General features: G+C 42.8%; 1 protein-coding gene across 1 annotated transcript in view; it reads right to left on the reverse strand.

Annotated features, from left to right (window-relative positions):
- LOC126108701 (serine/threonine-protein phosphatase 6 regulatory ankyrin repeat subunit A-like) overlaps positions 1 to 16,222 on the reverse strand; it is a 127,836-nt gene that overhangs the window by 70,624 nt on the left and 40,990 nt on the right. The window lies entirely within an intron of this gene.

Here is a 16,222-nt window from a genome sequence, read left to right on the forward strand (position 1 = left end):
TAGAAAATTATCTACCCTACTCTCAAATCTACTGAACATGAAGAATCTTTCTTTCTGTGATAAAGAGCCTTATCAAATTTAGTCCAATTTCTTTTCTGTAATTATTACTTTTCATACGTTTTCCACCATTTGGTGCCTTCCATAATACGAATCCATTTTCACTCGCAACATTGAATGTTCTTGTAAAGACTGAATAATTGGCGAATTTCTGATGTAATGTATCAACACCACCATCCGTTTTGTTGTAAAATTCAACTATCTCAGGTTTTCCACTACTTTCATTGACTGAATTCTCATGGTGCATTGATGAGACCACAACTGCGCTTCCATCCTTCTTAGGGACATAAGATGCCAATGTTTTATCCTTCATGAAATCAAATAACGTAGAGCCTACTACCCGTTGTTTATTGGCTAAAAATTCTGGTGGTATTTCCCTTTTAATTTTGTTCATCGTTCCAATGATGGTCCAACCATTTTCAATCAGTCTGTCAACGAGCTCCACAGGAGAAAACCCATTATCGGCAGTTATACACTCCTGGAAATTGAAATAAGAACACCGTGAATTCATTGTCCCAGGAAGGGGAAACTTTATTGACACATTCCTGGGGTCACATACATCACATGATCGCACTGACAGAACCACAGGCACATAGACACAGGCAACAGAGCATGCACAATGTCGGCACTAGTACAGTGTATATCCACCTTTCGCAGCAATGCAGGCTGCTATTCTCCCATGGAGACGATCGTAGAGATGCTGGATGTAGTCCTGTGGAACGGCTTGCCATGCCATTTCCACTTGGCGCCTCAGTTGGACCAGCGTTCGTGCTGGACGTGCAGACCGCGTGAGATGACGCTTCATCCAGGCCCAAACATGCTCAATGGGGGATAGATCCAGAGATCTTGCTGGCCAGGGTAGTTGACTTACACCTTCTAGAGCACGTTGGGTGGCACGGGATACATGCGGACGTGCATTGTCCTGTTGGAACAGCAAGTTCCCTTGCCGGTCTAGGAATGGTAGAACGATGGGTTCGATGACGGTTTGGATGTACCGTGCACTATTCAGTGTCCCCTCGACGATCACCAGTGGTGTACGGCCAGTGTAGGAGATCGTTCCCCACACCATGATGCCGGGTGTTGGCCCTGTGTGCCTCGGTCGTATGCAGTCCTGATTGTGGCGCTCACCTGCACGGTGCCAAACACGCATACGACCATCATTGGCACCAAGGCAGAAGCGACTCTCATCGCTGAAGACGACACGTCTCCATTCGTCCCTCCATTCACGCCTGTCGCGACACCACTGGAGGCGGGCTGCACGATGTTGGGGCGTGAGCGGAAGACGGCCTAACGGTGTGCGGGACCGTAGCCCAGCTTCATGGAGACGGTTGCGAATGGTCCTCGCCGATACCCCAGGAGCAGCAGTGTCCCTAATTTGCTGGGAAGTGGCGGTGCGGTCCCCTACGGCACTGCGTAGGATCCTACGGTTTTGGCGTGCATCCGTGCGTCGCTGCGGTCCGGTCCCAGGTCGACGGGCACGTGCACCTTCCGCCGACCACTGGCGACAACATCGATGTACTGTGGAGACCTCACGCCCCACGTGTTGAGCAATTCGGCGGTACGTCCACCCGGCCTCCCGCATGCCCACTATACGCCCTCGCTCAAAGTCCGTCAACTGCACATACGGTTCACGTCCACGCTGTCGCGGCATGCTACCAGTGTTAAAGACTGCGATGGAGCTCCGTATGCCACGGCAAACTGGCTGACACTGACGGCGGCGGTGCACAAATGCTGCGCAGCTAGCGCCATTCGACGGCCAACACCGCGGTTCCTGGTGTGTCCGCTGTGCCGTGCGTGTGATCATTGCTTGTACAGCCCTCTCGCAGCAAGTATGGTGGGTCTGACACACCGGTGTCAATGTGTTCTTTTTTCCATTTCCAGGAGTGTATTTCTATTTGTTCCAAATAAAGGTTCTGCAAGCTGCAGTAAATTCTGTGTTGGAACTGAAAGTTGGCTTATTTTTATATAGTAATTGCTTTGCCTGTATAGATAAAAGCATTGTATAAACAGTGTGTTTTAGCGTCGCAAAGGCACTTAATCTTGATGCTATATTTAGCAGACTTCGAGTTCATATAAACCACGAAAAAACATTTCCGTCTAAACGGGCAAAGCAGATCATCAATTGTCAAATACTCTGAGCAGCTTTATTTTATTTTTTTTTTTTTTGACAGTTCAGAATGAAATTTCGAAATATTTCTAAGTGAGAGTAGTGCGTCCATTAGTTCTTCTTTCTTCCCTAGAATTCATATATTGAAATCTCAAAGCAGATAACAGGACTGACATCGTTATTCTGAATCGTAAACAAAAGCATTCTGCATTGTTTGGGTGACCAGTATACAAGCTGCCTAACCCGTCGGACGACTCAAACTAGGACGACCTGGAACTGCTCTACGTTGTTGGCGGCGTTGCAACTTGTTCGCCGATATTTTCTGCTACAGCGTAAAGTCAAGCGCCGGTATACCAGTCGTGAACGATAGAGAGGATATGGCTGTGAGAATCGCACGCTTGCCGACGCTTCTCCAGGATGACAACGCCGTAGGACGATTTAGCGCCACTCCCGACTGGTCGCGGCCAAACTGAGTGGTAGCTTCAAGGTCAGCAAGTTCTACAACAGCTTCGAGATTAGGCACTTGTATATCAGCGACTTAGGATTGTTTATACTGAAAAAAATGGTTCAGATGGCTCTGAGAACTATGGGACTTAACTCTCAGGTCAGTCCCTTGGCTTAGAAGTACTTAAACCTAAGAACATCGCACACATCCATGCCCGAGGCAAGATTCGAACCTACGACTGTAGCAGCAGCGCGGTTCCGGACTGAGGCGCCTAGAACCATTCGGTCAAAGCGGCCAGCGTTTATACTGAAGATCACTGCGTATTTTTCATGTCGCCCTTTGCTTGCGACACATCTGTCTAATTGACAAACTTATGTTATCTTTTCCTTTTGTAATAAAACTCACGAATACGATTTGTCTGAGTGTTGCCTAGCGATCCGAGAAAGCAAGTTTATCTAGAGGCCCCATATTTGACACTAGGCTGGATTTAACGTTTTCCCAAATTGCCAAATTCCACTACTCGCAGTTGGTGTGAGACCTGCACGTTTTCGAGGACGACGGTGGATGTGGTACATCGTAATGATTAACCACCTCACTATCATTGTTACATAGTTTTAAAGTGATCGATTTTCTGGTATCTTCAATCAACGGTCGACGACAAAACTGGTATCATTGCCAGGTGTAGTCTCGCCGACAGTCATCTTTTCTTACTTTTCCTGCATTTCCCGACAGGCATGCAGGGATAATCGCTGTTGCAGAAGTCATATGGACTATAAATCATGTTTTTGTTGAAGACTTCCGTTAAGTATGGGTCAATGTCGACTTCGGGTATTTGTGCTTCTGTTGATCAGTGTGAAGCTGCCTGGATTTTGTGGTCAATAAAATAGAAACGTATGCGTGTGACACTCCTCTACTTTGCCGTTCAACGGAATACATCCAGAAGCGTGTCTCTCCAAAACCATGATGATCTGCAATGAAAATTATTCATAACTTCTGTGTTTGGTTAATGTCAGGCACAGAAAATATTATGACATTCAGGTAATGACCCTCCAGTGAACCTAAGTTCCTTTATTTCATCCCATGAATGTCTGCGAGTGAATATGTTAAAATAACCTGAGTGGTCATTTGTGCAAACAAATGTTGATAGGGTTACGTCACCTATCACTAACAATGATAATGTTGAGGGTGATGAATGTAATTTCCTCTGTTTCTCTTATCCACCTGCTCAGAGCATTGCTGGTGTTTCATTTTAGAGGGCACTACAAGTTCCAATTATCAGTTTTTACGATAACCCCACCTGTGTGAGCCTCAAATCATAATTAGAACCACAGTCTAATGCACCAAGATATAGATCGGTATGCAGTGTTCGTCTGAATCGAAAAGCGCGTTGTCGATCGCTTTCCGTTCTTACTTCACGTTGCTCGTTTGTTTCTGCGGTTCGTGATGTCTTTTTCTTCCGTTCTAGAGGTCTACATTGACCAATAGCTCTTTGTAAAAGTCTGATTTGAAGGGAGGAAAAGAGGAAATTGGGGCTCAACGTCCCGTCGAGATCTAGGTCATTAGAAACGGAGCACACGGTCGGAATGTTTCAATGACGGGGAACGAATCCGGCAGTTCCCTTTCAAAGAAACCACTCCAGTATTTGCCAGGAGCGACTTAAGGTAATCACGAAAACCTAAATCTGGATGCTCAGACACAGATTCGAAACCTTCGTCTTCCCTAATAAGGATCCAATTTGGTAAGGACTGCACCATCCGGTTCGCTTGATAGTGAAAGTATTGCTTCGCGGAAACTATTACAATTAGTTTGTAAAAAGAAGAGAAAATGGAGTCAGTTGTGCTATGCCGAGTTGCAGTTTGAAGTTTATAATTAAGACCACTTGTTACGTCAGACACGAACTGAAATATCAATATTTATGTTTAACTCATTTCACATACGTCATACATACGGGAATGCAAGAACTGCCGATGAACAATGTGACACACACACATATTCGAAAATAAAATTTTAGTAGACGTCTATGGTAACGCCTCGATGTTGGTGCACCTGCACAGACGGATAGCGTTTTCGCCTGCCGCCACTTGCATTCAGTTGCAAGTTGGCAACTTCTGAGATGCATCTCAGTTACATTTGCATTGTATGTTACTGCTGCTAAAATGTTTGCTTCACTTTTATCAATAATTACTCTTGTTTTTTCTTGGCGTGTTCTATTCTCGACACTTACAGTTTCTAGGTTTTTCTTAAACAACTTTAATATAATTCAAAAGCCTCCGTTTGTTGACACACAACAGATCAGCAAAGTTTAATTGCAAATAATCGAATGGTATAGAATCGAAGGAGGGACAAATAAAGAAACGTTCATATATAGAGGTAGGGGTGAAAAGTGGAAGCGTATGGGTAATGTGGACACGTCTAGTACCTGGCCTGCAGAGTGTTGTACACTAGTAGGGCAGCCAGAAATTGTTGCAATAGTTCCTATTTGTCATGGTTGAGGGTTAGCAGTCAGTTGAGCAACAGACGCTGTGACAGTGATGCACTTTACGTTCGCGCATTTTCTAAACGTTTTTCGAGGTAAGTTGTGGTATTATATTTATCTACATACTTTGTAGGTATCTTTCTTTACGTCTGATAGCTTATAAAGGTAGGTGCATAGAAGGTTTTAGCAGTCCTTGGTCAACCTTAAATGGATAGTTGCTTAATGTAATCTACCGAAATTGAAAGTGGCCATTGTGTAGGTAATGTGGAAGCATACATAGGATTGCATTGTGGAAACGTTTCCTCAATACCATCATCAAATACATTACTTCTAATACGTTTTGCGTCAGTTTCTAGATGCCACGAAAGCTAACTGATGGGAAACCAAGAGTTATTGTGAAGAAGTGGGATGCTGAAAACATGATTAAGACTATAATAGCCCTAAGGGTAATTGGTAAATGCCATCCTTCAGGCTGGATTCAATCTGAGCTCTTCTCAGTGCTTTGACAACTTCATTTCTAAGGCACAAAAAAAAAAAAAAAAATTCAAATGGCTCTGAGCACTTTCGGACTTAACTTCTGTGGTCATCAGTCCCCTAGAACTTAGAACTACTTAAACCTAACTAACCTAAGGACATCACACACACACATCCATGCCCGAGGCAGGATTCGAACCTGCGACCGTAGCGGTCACGCGGTTCCACACTGAAGCTCCTAGAACCGCATGGTCACACCGGCCGGCTCTAAGGCACATCCCTCAAAAGAATCTTCTGTGCTGCTAATTCTTGATGGGCATAACAGTTATGCCAGAAACCTTCAAATTATAGAACGTGCAAGGGAGAACCATGTTACAATCGTAAGCATCCCGCCTCACACCTCTCATAAAATTCAGCCACTTGATAAGACCTTTACGGGCACTCTAAAAACCTATTACGCTTTGTTCGTCAATGGTTGCGGCACAGTAGCTGGCCCTTAGGACCATATGACATATCTGTGATGTTTGGGAAAGCCTACCTAAAGTGCCAGACTGGCTCTACTGCTGCAAAATGATCTTTGGAGACTGGAATTTTCCCATGTGACAGGACTGTTTTTGCATAAATCGACTTTATAGCTGTAACGTCGGCTTAAGATGAGGCCAGGAGTGTGAGAGGACCTGATGAGAATCCAGTATCTCCAGGTGGAAGTGGTGACCTCAGACAAGAAGACACTCAAAACGCATTCAAACCTGTGACAACTGACAGCCCAAGTGAAGATGGCCAAAGATAAAACAGAAGGTCAACATCGTTGTCAAATACCTCATTAAACACGGGTGTGTCTGCACAAGACATCACGCCAATCCCTCCTCTAAAGAGGAAGGTTTACGACAGAGCTGTTTTGACATCTTCGCCTTATAAAACACGCCCTGAAGACCCCTTAATGAAGGGAAACAGAAGCTTCCTGAGGCACCTGCCAAAAGCAAGAAAAAACGTGAAGCTCCTCCTAGAAGATCATGCAGAAAACGGCTTAAGTTATCTGATGATTCAGTGAAGAGCCCAATGCACCAAATGTCTCTTCAGGCGAGTCAGTTTTGGATCTCCCAGGTGGGGAAAATAACCTACTGAAGAAGATGCCATTTTATATATATATATATATATATATATATATATATATATATATATATATTTTTTTTTTTTTTTTTTTTTTTTTGGAGACGCATATTCCAAAGACGTTCAGGGAGAACAGGGAGAACTGTAGATTAAATGTGTAGTGTGTGAGGAGTGGAGTCACCCTTTGCGTGCCGAAAATGAAGGAGATATTAACATGTGCGAATTTTGCAAGTGAACTTCGCATATGAAGCATTTTTCTATTACTGTTTCGTTTAAAAATATTTTTTTCTAATTTAAATTCAATATAAAATAAATTAGTTTCTAATATTTTCAACAGTTTTCGTTTGAAGTAGTCAGTTTCCCACAATTTTAAGGCGTTTGCACATTACCCACACATCTTGAAAAATTAATGAGTTGTTGTGCAAGCAGAAAATTATTTTGATTTTTAACGTATTTAGTTTTTGTGTTTCAGAATATTACATTCATTGCTAATACATTATAAATTAGCTTTGGCTAATATTTAGAGCTGAAAGAGAAGTATACATTTATTTATACGGCAAAAACAAACAGGGTTTCCACATTTACACAGTCCTTGTGTGGCGTTTTCTTGTTTTTGTAAAATGTTGCACCGACACAGTTGACGAAAATGTGCATTAGTCAGGTTGCATAAGGATGAACCGCCGTTTTCGGGTATGGAACGCTACTTGGATGAATAGCCACATATGCGCACCACCTCTCCTATAATCTCGTCCCTCCAATTGCTTAAGTTGTTTTCGAGTGATTTCAATGCTGGGTCGTTGTTACATTGAAGAGCTTTGCATACAGAAGCCGTATTAAGTAGAAACGAGCAAAGCAGTTACATAAGATGCGAGACAAATACAGACAATACAGGTTCGACAGAATGGTCGGTCCCCAACACAGCAACATGTGAGGGTAGTTTGTGATCGAAAAATTACCACGCAGACTGGAAGCAGCACATTTAATTCGGGATTTAAATGATGTTTATTGACTTAACATTTGGAGCTTGCGATATGGTACAGGCTCTGTCTGCATTTCGTCGCCTATCTGCTAGTCTGTCGAATTAACACCAACATGGCGAATAATGCGCTATGTATGAAGCAGGAAGGTGGCGGTACATACAGCGAACTTTGAGAACGGACGACTCTACTGGCAGCCACAGCGGACTTCAGTCTTATATTAACTCTGTTTCTGCCTGGCAGGCTAATGTTGATAATGTCGCGCTTTAAATGAGAGCTATAGGCATGCAACAGCTTGGCCAGTAACACCAGATGGAGTTTAACAATGTTAAATATAACCGTAGTCTTCCGCAGCCATTGTCACAGCCAGTAAAATTTTTCTGGGTTTGTGACTGCATTGTAAAACCACCGACGTTTCTGTCACTGTTGCAAGTGACCTTCTTCAGTGTGTTTTGGTTTAATGTTTTGTAAACAAAAATACCCTGAAGAAGGACATATGCAACAGTGACCGAAACGTCAGCAGTTTTATATACTGACAATGCAGTCACAAACCCAGATAAATGTTATTGAGTTTACCATTCTTCTTATCTAAGTTCTCTACGAGGAGGAAGTATGGGCATGCATCAGATCAGCTGTACCGTTTGTACAGGGAGAGTCGCTACTGATGCCACTTAGAGTAACTCGGGAAGTATGACAGTTGCTAAACAGTTTGTGGGACAAATGTTGCATGGGACAATAGGGGCTACAATATGACGTTGGTTTTTTGTTGCTAGATAGGGTCGTGTCAGAGATATGAAGGTCAACTTTGTTTTTATTTTAAATGAGATCCTATCGTTTGGTATTTGTTTTCTGATAACGACTATCGAGACGAATGCAATGATGTGTAACAGTAAGGTCTTTGAAGGTCAACGAATGTCCAAAGGTGGCATGAACGTCCATTTACAGAAGGTGTTCGAAGTGATGACCATCGGTATCAATGCATTACTGCAATCTTCTTATCATGGATTGATTGGTATTCCTTACCACATCACCACTTAGAGAAGCACATACTATGACAACTCTCTCTCGTATATCATGCAAATAGTAAATATTCGGCGAATATGGTATATCCATCTAACGTGTCTTTCACATGTAAACACCATTCGACGCTTTCGCAATACAGCACTAATATCGTCGAATCAAGCGAATGTGTATGATGTATTCCTTCTAAGAACAAGTCGATATGTTTCTCATTTACGGGGAGTGCCAACGAAATTCAGTGAGAAATAGAGACTTATATGCTGAAAGATATCCTCAACCGACTCACCCTATACGACGTACATTTAAATATGTGTATGATAAATTGAGAACAACTGGATATTGAACTTATCGGAAACATATCTGGCAAAGGAAAGTTACTAACTAGGAAACGGAACTTGGTACTCTTGCCACTGTGGTTCGAGATCCTTGTGTTAGATCACGTCAAATCACCAGGGAATCTGGCATGAGCCAGAGTAGTGTTGTTCGTGTTCTGCATCTACATAAATATCATCCTTACCATAACAGTCTCCACCAAGAATTAACTGCTACCGATTGTATGCGTCGCATTGAATTCTGCCGACGGGCTCAACTACATATTCAGAGGGATGACAGATTTATTAATTTGATTTTATTTACTGACGAGGCTACATTCATGGAAATGTTAATCTGAATAACATGCATTAGTGAGAAACTGAAAATCCATGTTGGCAGTGGCAAGTTGCACACCAAAAACCGTGGTTGGTGAATCTATAGCCTGGGATGCTGGAGGACAGAATTATAGGCCCCTACTCATCCAAGGAAATCTTAATGGTAGGAAGTACACCACCTTCCTGCAAGGAACATTTGGTCTGTTTTTGGAAGAAATACCTTTAGGAACGAGGAACAGAATGTGGTATCAACACGATGGGTGACCGGCACATTTTTCGCTGATGGCTAAAAATGAGCTGCAGGGACAATTCCCAAATTGTTGGATTGGACGCGTAGGAGATGCGTCGTTGCGGATTCATTCGCCAGACCTGACACCACTGGATTTTTTTCTTATGTGGATTCGTAAAAGACATTATTTATAAAGACGTTCCTACTACACCTAAGATATTCAAGAGAGAAATGTCAGAGATGGTGCTTTCATAAGTGCTGATGTGATGACGAATACCACTCAGTCCATGATAAGAAGGTTGGAGGCATTCGAACACCTTCTGTAAATTGACGTTCATGCTACCTTTGTGACCCTGTTGACCTTCAAAGAACTTACACATCATTGGATTCGTCTCGATAGCCGCTATCATAAAATAACTACCAAACTGTAGCATGTTATTTAAAAAAACAAAATTGTCCTTCATACCTCTGACACGACTCCACCAAGCAACAAAAAACCAACGTCATATTATCGCCCCCATCGTCCCATGCACCCTTTGTCCCACAAACGTTTCAGATTCTATCACACTTTTCACGTTATTCTTGGTGGCAATAGTTAGTGACTCACACTGTAGACACCTGACCGCGCAAATGTGTCGTGGGGAGGTGGGGGAAGGGGGGGGGGAGTCGGGGGATGATCCCGAGAGTATTCTCTGTATTTCAGCACTGTGCCAACAGCAGAAGGGGATCTGAACCCGGTACCTCACAGTCTGGGACAGTATCAGAGAGTCGGCACAGGTCATTTTAGTAATATGGCCTACCCTTCTGCTGCTACTGGCCTGCTGCACTGGTGTCAAGAATAGAGCTGTTAGGGTGGCGGTATGACCAGGATAGTGTCAGAAGGATCGGCGATCTGTGAGGTTAACTGACGATGACTGCGATCTTGAAGGTGTGGCTAGGCTGAGGTGTGGACCTCACACTTTACGCTCCTCCTCTACAGTAACGACGCTACAAGTACCAAGATACTTATAAGAACGTGTAGAGTGCGAATCGTCAAACACGCAACACAGTCAACACACGGGAGCACATCAAAAAGTGTCGCTACGAGAGCTCGCTTGAAACTGTCCTGTAGGGTTCTCAAGTATGCGTGACAGCAAATTTTCTCGTAATCCAGAATAGTGGGATCCACAATGGACTGAAAAATCGGCCACTGATTAACGGAGATATTAGAAACTAATAGCTTTTTATTTTAACCCACTCTCCACTGAATTTAGACGCTTAAGATAAAGTGAGGTTATTTCTCAAACACAAATCTTACATTTTCTGTTCGATAACCCCATCAACTCTGTTCATCTACTTATACATCTGCATCCATACTCTGCAAACCACTTTGAAGTGCATGGCAGAGGGTACCTCCTAATGTATCAGTTATCAGGTCTTCTTCACATTCCAGTCACATATGGAGCTTGAGCTTGATTGTTTAAATTACCTCTGCGCGTCCTGTAAGTCTGCTAATTTCATCCTCACAACACCTGTGAGAGCGATAAGTGGTGGGTTGTAGTATATTGCTAGATTCGAGGTGTAGAGCAGCTTCTTGAAACTTTCAGAGTGGGCTTTATCCGAATAGTTGCCGTCTATCTTCAAAGTGTGCCAGTTCAGTTTCTTCATGGATCAAAGAAGTATTGAATGTTCATGTTGCTCTTCTCTACGTCTTTACAATACCTGATGCCAGTACTATATAATACGGTTCCTACACACTAGAGCAATATTCTCGGTATCGTCCCATGAGACAATTGTAAACAATCATCTCTGTGGACTGGTTCCAACACCCTAGTATTCTACCAATGAACCGAAGCCTTCCACGCGTCTTATCTCCACCTGAGAGCGCATCATCGTTCCGTTTTATGTCCCAAATTGTAACGCCCAGAGATTTGTATGAATTGACTGGTACCAGCTGTACTCTTTCATTGGTGACTATAATTATTTTTTATCAAGATCCTACTCAATATTTGTCCAGAATTCTTCAGATAGTACATCATTATAGATAACTGCATCATCCACGAAAATTCTAAAACTATTAAATTGCTGCAAGACGATTAATATATAACAGAACCTGTGAGTCCCAATACACTTACATTGTCCACACCAATTTCTCTGCTTTGAAGGTAACACGTTGAGTCCTCCCTAGCAAATAAATCCTCAGTTAAGCCACAAATTTCGCACCATACGCCATATGATCTTACTTTTGGTAATAAGTGTGGTTATGGTACTGAGTCAAACGATTTTATCGAAAATCCGAAATTACTGCATTTATCGTACTGTCTCGATTATGGCTTTAAGGATGTCATGAAGGAAATGTCAGTTTGTTTGAAATCCATACTGATTGACAATGAGGTCCTTCTATTCCAGGAACCTCATTACGTTTGAACTCAGAATATGTTCAAGAATCCTATAAGAAATGGATGGCAAGGATATTATACGGTAGTTTTGTGAATGACTCCTGCAGCCCCTCTACTTGATGGGTGTCTCCTCGGACTTCTCCCAACTACTGGACATTGTTATTAGTGATAGAGATTTACAATTTATTATTGTGTTATCTGTACGAGGATTTTGGTTAAGAGGGGGGCCAACTTAGTCGCAAATTCGGTGTAGGGTCTGATAGAGGGTCCATCAGGCTCTGGAGCCTTGCTAAATTTCAGCTGTTTCTCAACACTAGCGACACTAAATCTACATCTGTATCTGTCATTGTCACAAATTGTAGCAATACCCCACAGTACCATCTCTAAACAAACATTTCGGAAAACTAAGTCAGAGTTTCTGATTTTGTTTTGCTATTCTTAATTGCTGTCATTACCCAGTCTACGAGTGTCTGAACACTAACTTTAGTACCAGCTTTACATAGTACCGGAATTTCCTTGGTTTTGTGAGAGATCCTTCCTATTCTATTACAACAGTCTTAGTAGGAAGCAAATTATGAAAAATCCAGGATGGAATGTGACAATATTACGAAAAGGAAACTTGCAACTCTCCATAGAACGGAAATGCTGAGTTGCAGATAGGCACAACCAAAAACTCTCAGAAGTAAAGCTTTTGGCCAATAAGGCCTTTGTCAACAATAGACGACAGACATGCATACACGTTCACCCGCCCCCCCCCACGCACACATACACACACACAAACGCGCGCGTGGAAACGCAAGAGCAAACGCAACTCACACACACGACTGCAGTCTCAGGCAACTGAAACCACATTGTGACCAGCAGCACGAGTGCATGGTGGGAGTGGCGACTGGGTGTGGGGAGAGCAGGAGCGGCAGGATGGTGGGGTGGTGGACAGTGAAGTGCTACAGGTTAGACAGAGGGCAGCAGAAGGGTGTGGAGGGAGGGGAAGTAGCAGAAAAGTGGGGTGGTGGTGGCATGATGGCTGGGTTGTGTTGGAATGGGAACAGGGCACCTTGCTGGATGGGTGAGGGCAGTGACTAACAAAGGAGGACACCAGGCAGGTTGTGGGAACCTTTGTCAGTCACTGTCCTCACCCATCCATCCCCTTCCCTGTTCCCATCCAGCACTACATATCCGCATTCCACCACGAACGTCACTGTTTCTCTAATTATGAGAGTTTTTTGTTGTGCCTATCTCTGACTTAGTAGGCTTAGTTGGTTGGACGGAATTTTCTCTCATCAGCCAAATACATTTAGCATTTTCCTACATGTAGGGCTACGTTTTGCCTAGCATTGATTGACCAGTTGTCTCTTTTTCTTTAGATATTTCTTTCAAATGAGACTCTGGAGTGTCCCTCTTATCATGAACTGCTTTACATACGTACCAAGTGCACAGCTGACTGTTCTTGTAAACCTGAACCACAATTTTTCTACATGTTGTTCTCAAGAGCTAAATATTTCGAGTTTTGTATTCAAATAGGTCACAATTGCTTCTTTATCCTGTTTGCTGAACATATATGTATTCTGCTACTTGTTTTAGCGGCCATTTGCATGTTGTAAATCATGGTCATTGATACTAGTTTCTGTGTGAGCTTCCTCAAAGAGGTATGGCCATTTTGAAACTATCAGGCGCAACATCATTAGTGGGCTCCCAAACAGAGTGTTTTAGGTAATCATCAGACAACTCATTTGGAAATGTTTCACCAGAAGTCTTGTCTCCCCCACCCCTTACTGAACTGTCATTTAACCAGTAGATTGTTGCACAATTAACATCTATTTCAACAATGAGAGAGTGACTTGGAAACTTATATAACAGTGGTTTAGCCTTCTGCATAATTTTTGGTTGCATCTGGAGTAGGTCTAGAAGTTGACAGAGGGACCGGATTCCAAACTAATGTCCACCATGATACTGAGTCTTTCCCAGAAAGCCTCACACGCAATTTATGTTTCTGTTTTGGTTGGCACAATTTGTTTGTGACCTGCGGCAAATGCCATACTATCTCAGTGTAATTTTCGATACAGGTTGAAAGTTTTATCAGTGTCTCACTGTTGTCCATTCCGTGTTTTCACCAACTTTCTGTACCGGGTATTATATGAGCTGTACTGGGGCAGTTTCAAACCCTGGCACGTTGATATCAGTGTTTCGGAAGTTAGTCATTTGAACTCTAATACTCTTGCAAGTATGTGACACTTCTTTGGAATTATTACTGACACTTTCAGGTCCCTATCGTTATCTGAACTGAATGAAGAGTAATCTAAAAACATGTACACTCCGCACCCAAACAGCTACCTGAGCAGCAGCCTCTGATGTGTACCACACCCCTGACCCATTTAGGGTGTCCATAGAGTACTCAACCCCTTGATGCAAGTCCAAGAATTTTCAGGCTGCTTTGTCACAGAACCTTCGAACTCTGAGTCAGTCGTTCCATTCGATTCAGAACGTGGGATGCACGACCAGTTTTGCACTGCAGCAAATTGTGAGTCTCACTGAAATTAGATGAGGCCAGCTTTCACAACCTTCTCTGCCATTTGAATGATCCAAGTGTGGCCGCAGAGCACAGTCAGCAGCTGGTAGCGCCCGGCTCTCTCAGCGGCTGACTGAATGGCGGCTGTAGAATGCTGAATAAGGCTCCCAGCCATACACACTGAGTGCACTTCGTGTTCCCTCACATCGCTTTTTGCATTTCCCTAAGGGATACATTCACTTGCCATCCTGCTGTTAATAGATCCTATCCTTTTAAGTTTGCCTCCTCTTGACACCGCACATACCATGTTACCCAACAGCTGAAGTCAGTCCCACTGACTCAGTTTCGATTTCAGTGGAAGCCTGAACCTCGTATTTGTTGGTTATGGTGATGAGTACCACGTGCTGACTCCTCCCCGGTCCCTGACTCCACCGTCCATGCAGCCTAGTACTACCACTAGCAGACCGGTCACAGCCAAGTGCATGAACGGTGACAGATCATGTACCTCGTGTAGAAGTGACAGCAAGATATGATAGTAACTCAGGTACCTGTGGTATATCGGATACATGACTGTCGGTAACTCTCCCGAAACACCCACGCACAGCAGCTTGCAGGCGGCTGATCTTAGCTTATGAACGTCGGCTTACTATTCCCACGTTCGGGGAGAGTGTTCATAGTAGGGCTGCAGTGTGGCTGGTGTAATGTCTTACAGAATAGTAAACAAGTATCATTAAATTAAGCCTAGAGAATCATTTTTATACTCTGGACCAGTTAAGCTCCAAGTATGACGAGTTACCGTTAATATCTGAAGCAGTCCGTACTGAAATCGATGTTTCCTTTACAGCCTCAGTATCACCTTCTATAAACGCTACTAATGTCCTGAATTTTTTTAGAGACTGTAGTCGAAAACAAAATCAAGATAATAATTACTTTGCGGTGAATGCAGACAATGGAACACGACATGCAACTCACGACAAGCGCTACAAAAGCACTGATATTCTACGACATACGAATTCTCATCACTGGTAACTGATTAAAATTCTCAAAAATTTATATTTATTCACGTTGATATACAATGAATGATGGGATAAACGTATCATTGAATGAGATTGCTACTCCGGAATTTTTATAGAGGATGAATGCTGCTTGTAACGGATGCTATAGCACAAAATTCGTTTCTCATGGCACACAGCGTACGAAAATAGGGAATATAGTGCGACACAAACATGGATTTTGATACAGTTAACACGAATAACTTGTTTAAAATTGATATGAAGTGTTAGGACGTGACTTTTAGAGGCGAATTTATCTGACACATCTGGTTTTACTCCGACACGAAGGAAATAGCAGAAGTTGGCTTGTATACGAAATTATGATTAAGTAGCCAAGGGAACTGCCGGATTCTCCATTTTGCTGGTTTCGTGTCACATTTGGCACTTGCGTGTGAAAGATGAAGTCTGCAACATCAGTACGTCTCTAAAAAAAAAAAAAAAAAAAAAAAAAAAAGAAGTACAGTGTGCAGCATAATGCAACTAAAGACGCGTTGGTAACCCTCTTTGAAAATTTTACTATTACGTTCCATAGACAGATTGCTTTTATCACTGTAAGGGTCTATGGAAGATACTAGGTGACTTTTTTCTACGATGTACAAACACTAGGGGTTGATCAGTGAGATGATAAGGAACAAAAATGTTCTAATGATGTCCAGAAACGCATGGTTCCCATGACAGAGACCATTTATTCAATCATACTTTGTCACAGAAGCTGCAGTGCAATACCACACAGCCATACTTATA

Source organism: Schistocerca cancellata, chromosome 11, assembly GCF_023864275.1.
Source record: "Schistocerca cancellata isolate TAMUIC-IGC-003103 chromosome 11, iqSchCanc2.1, whole genome shotgun sequence".
Lineage (NCBI taxonomy): Eukaryota > Metazoa > Arthropoda > Insecta > Orthoptera > Acrididae > Schistocerca > Schistocerca cancellata.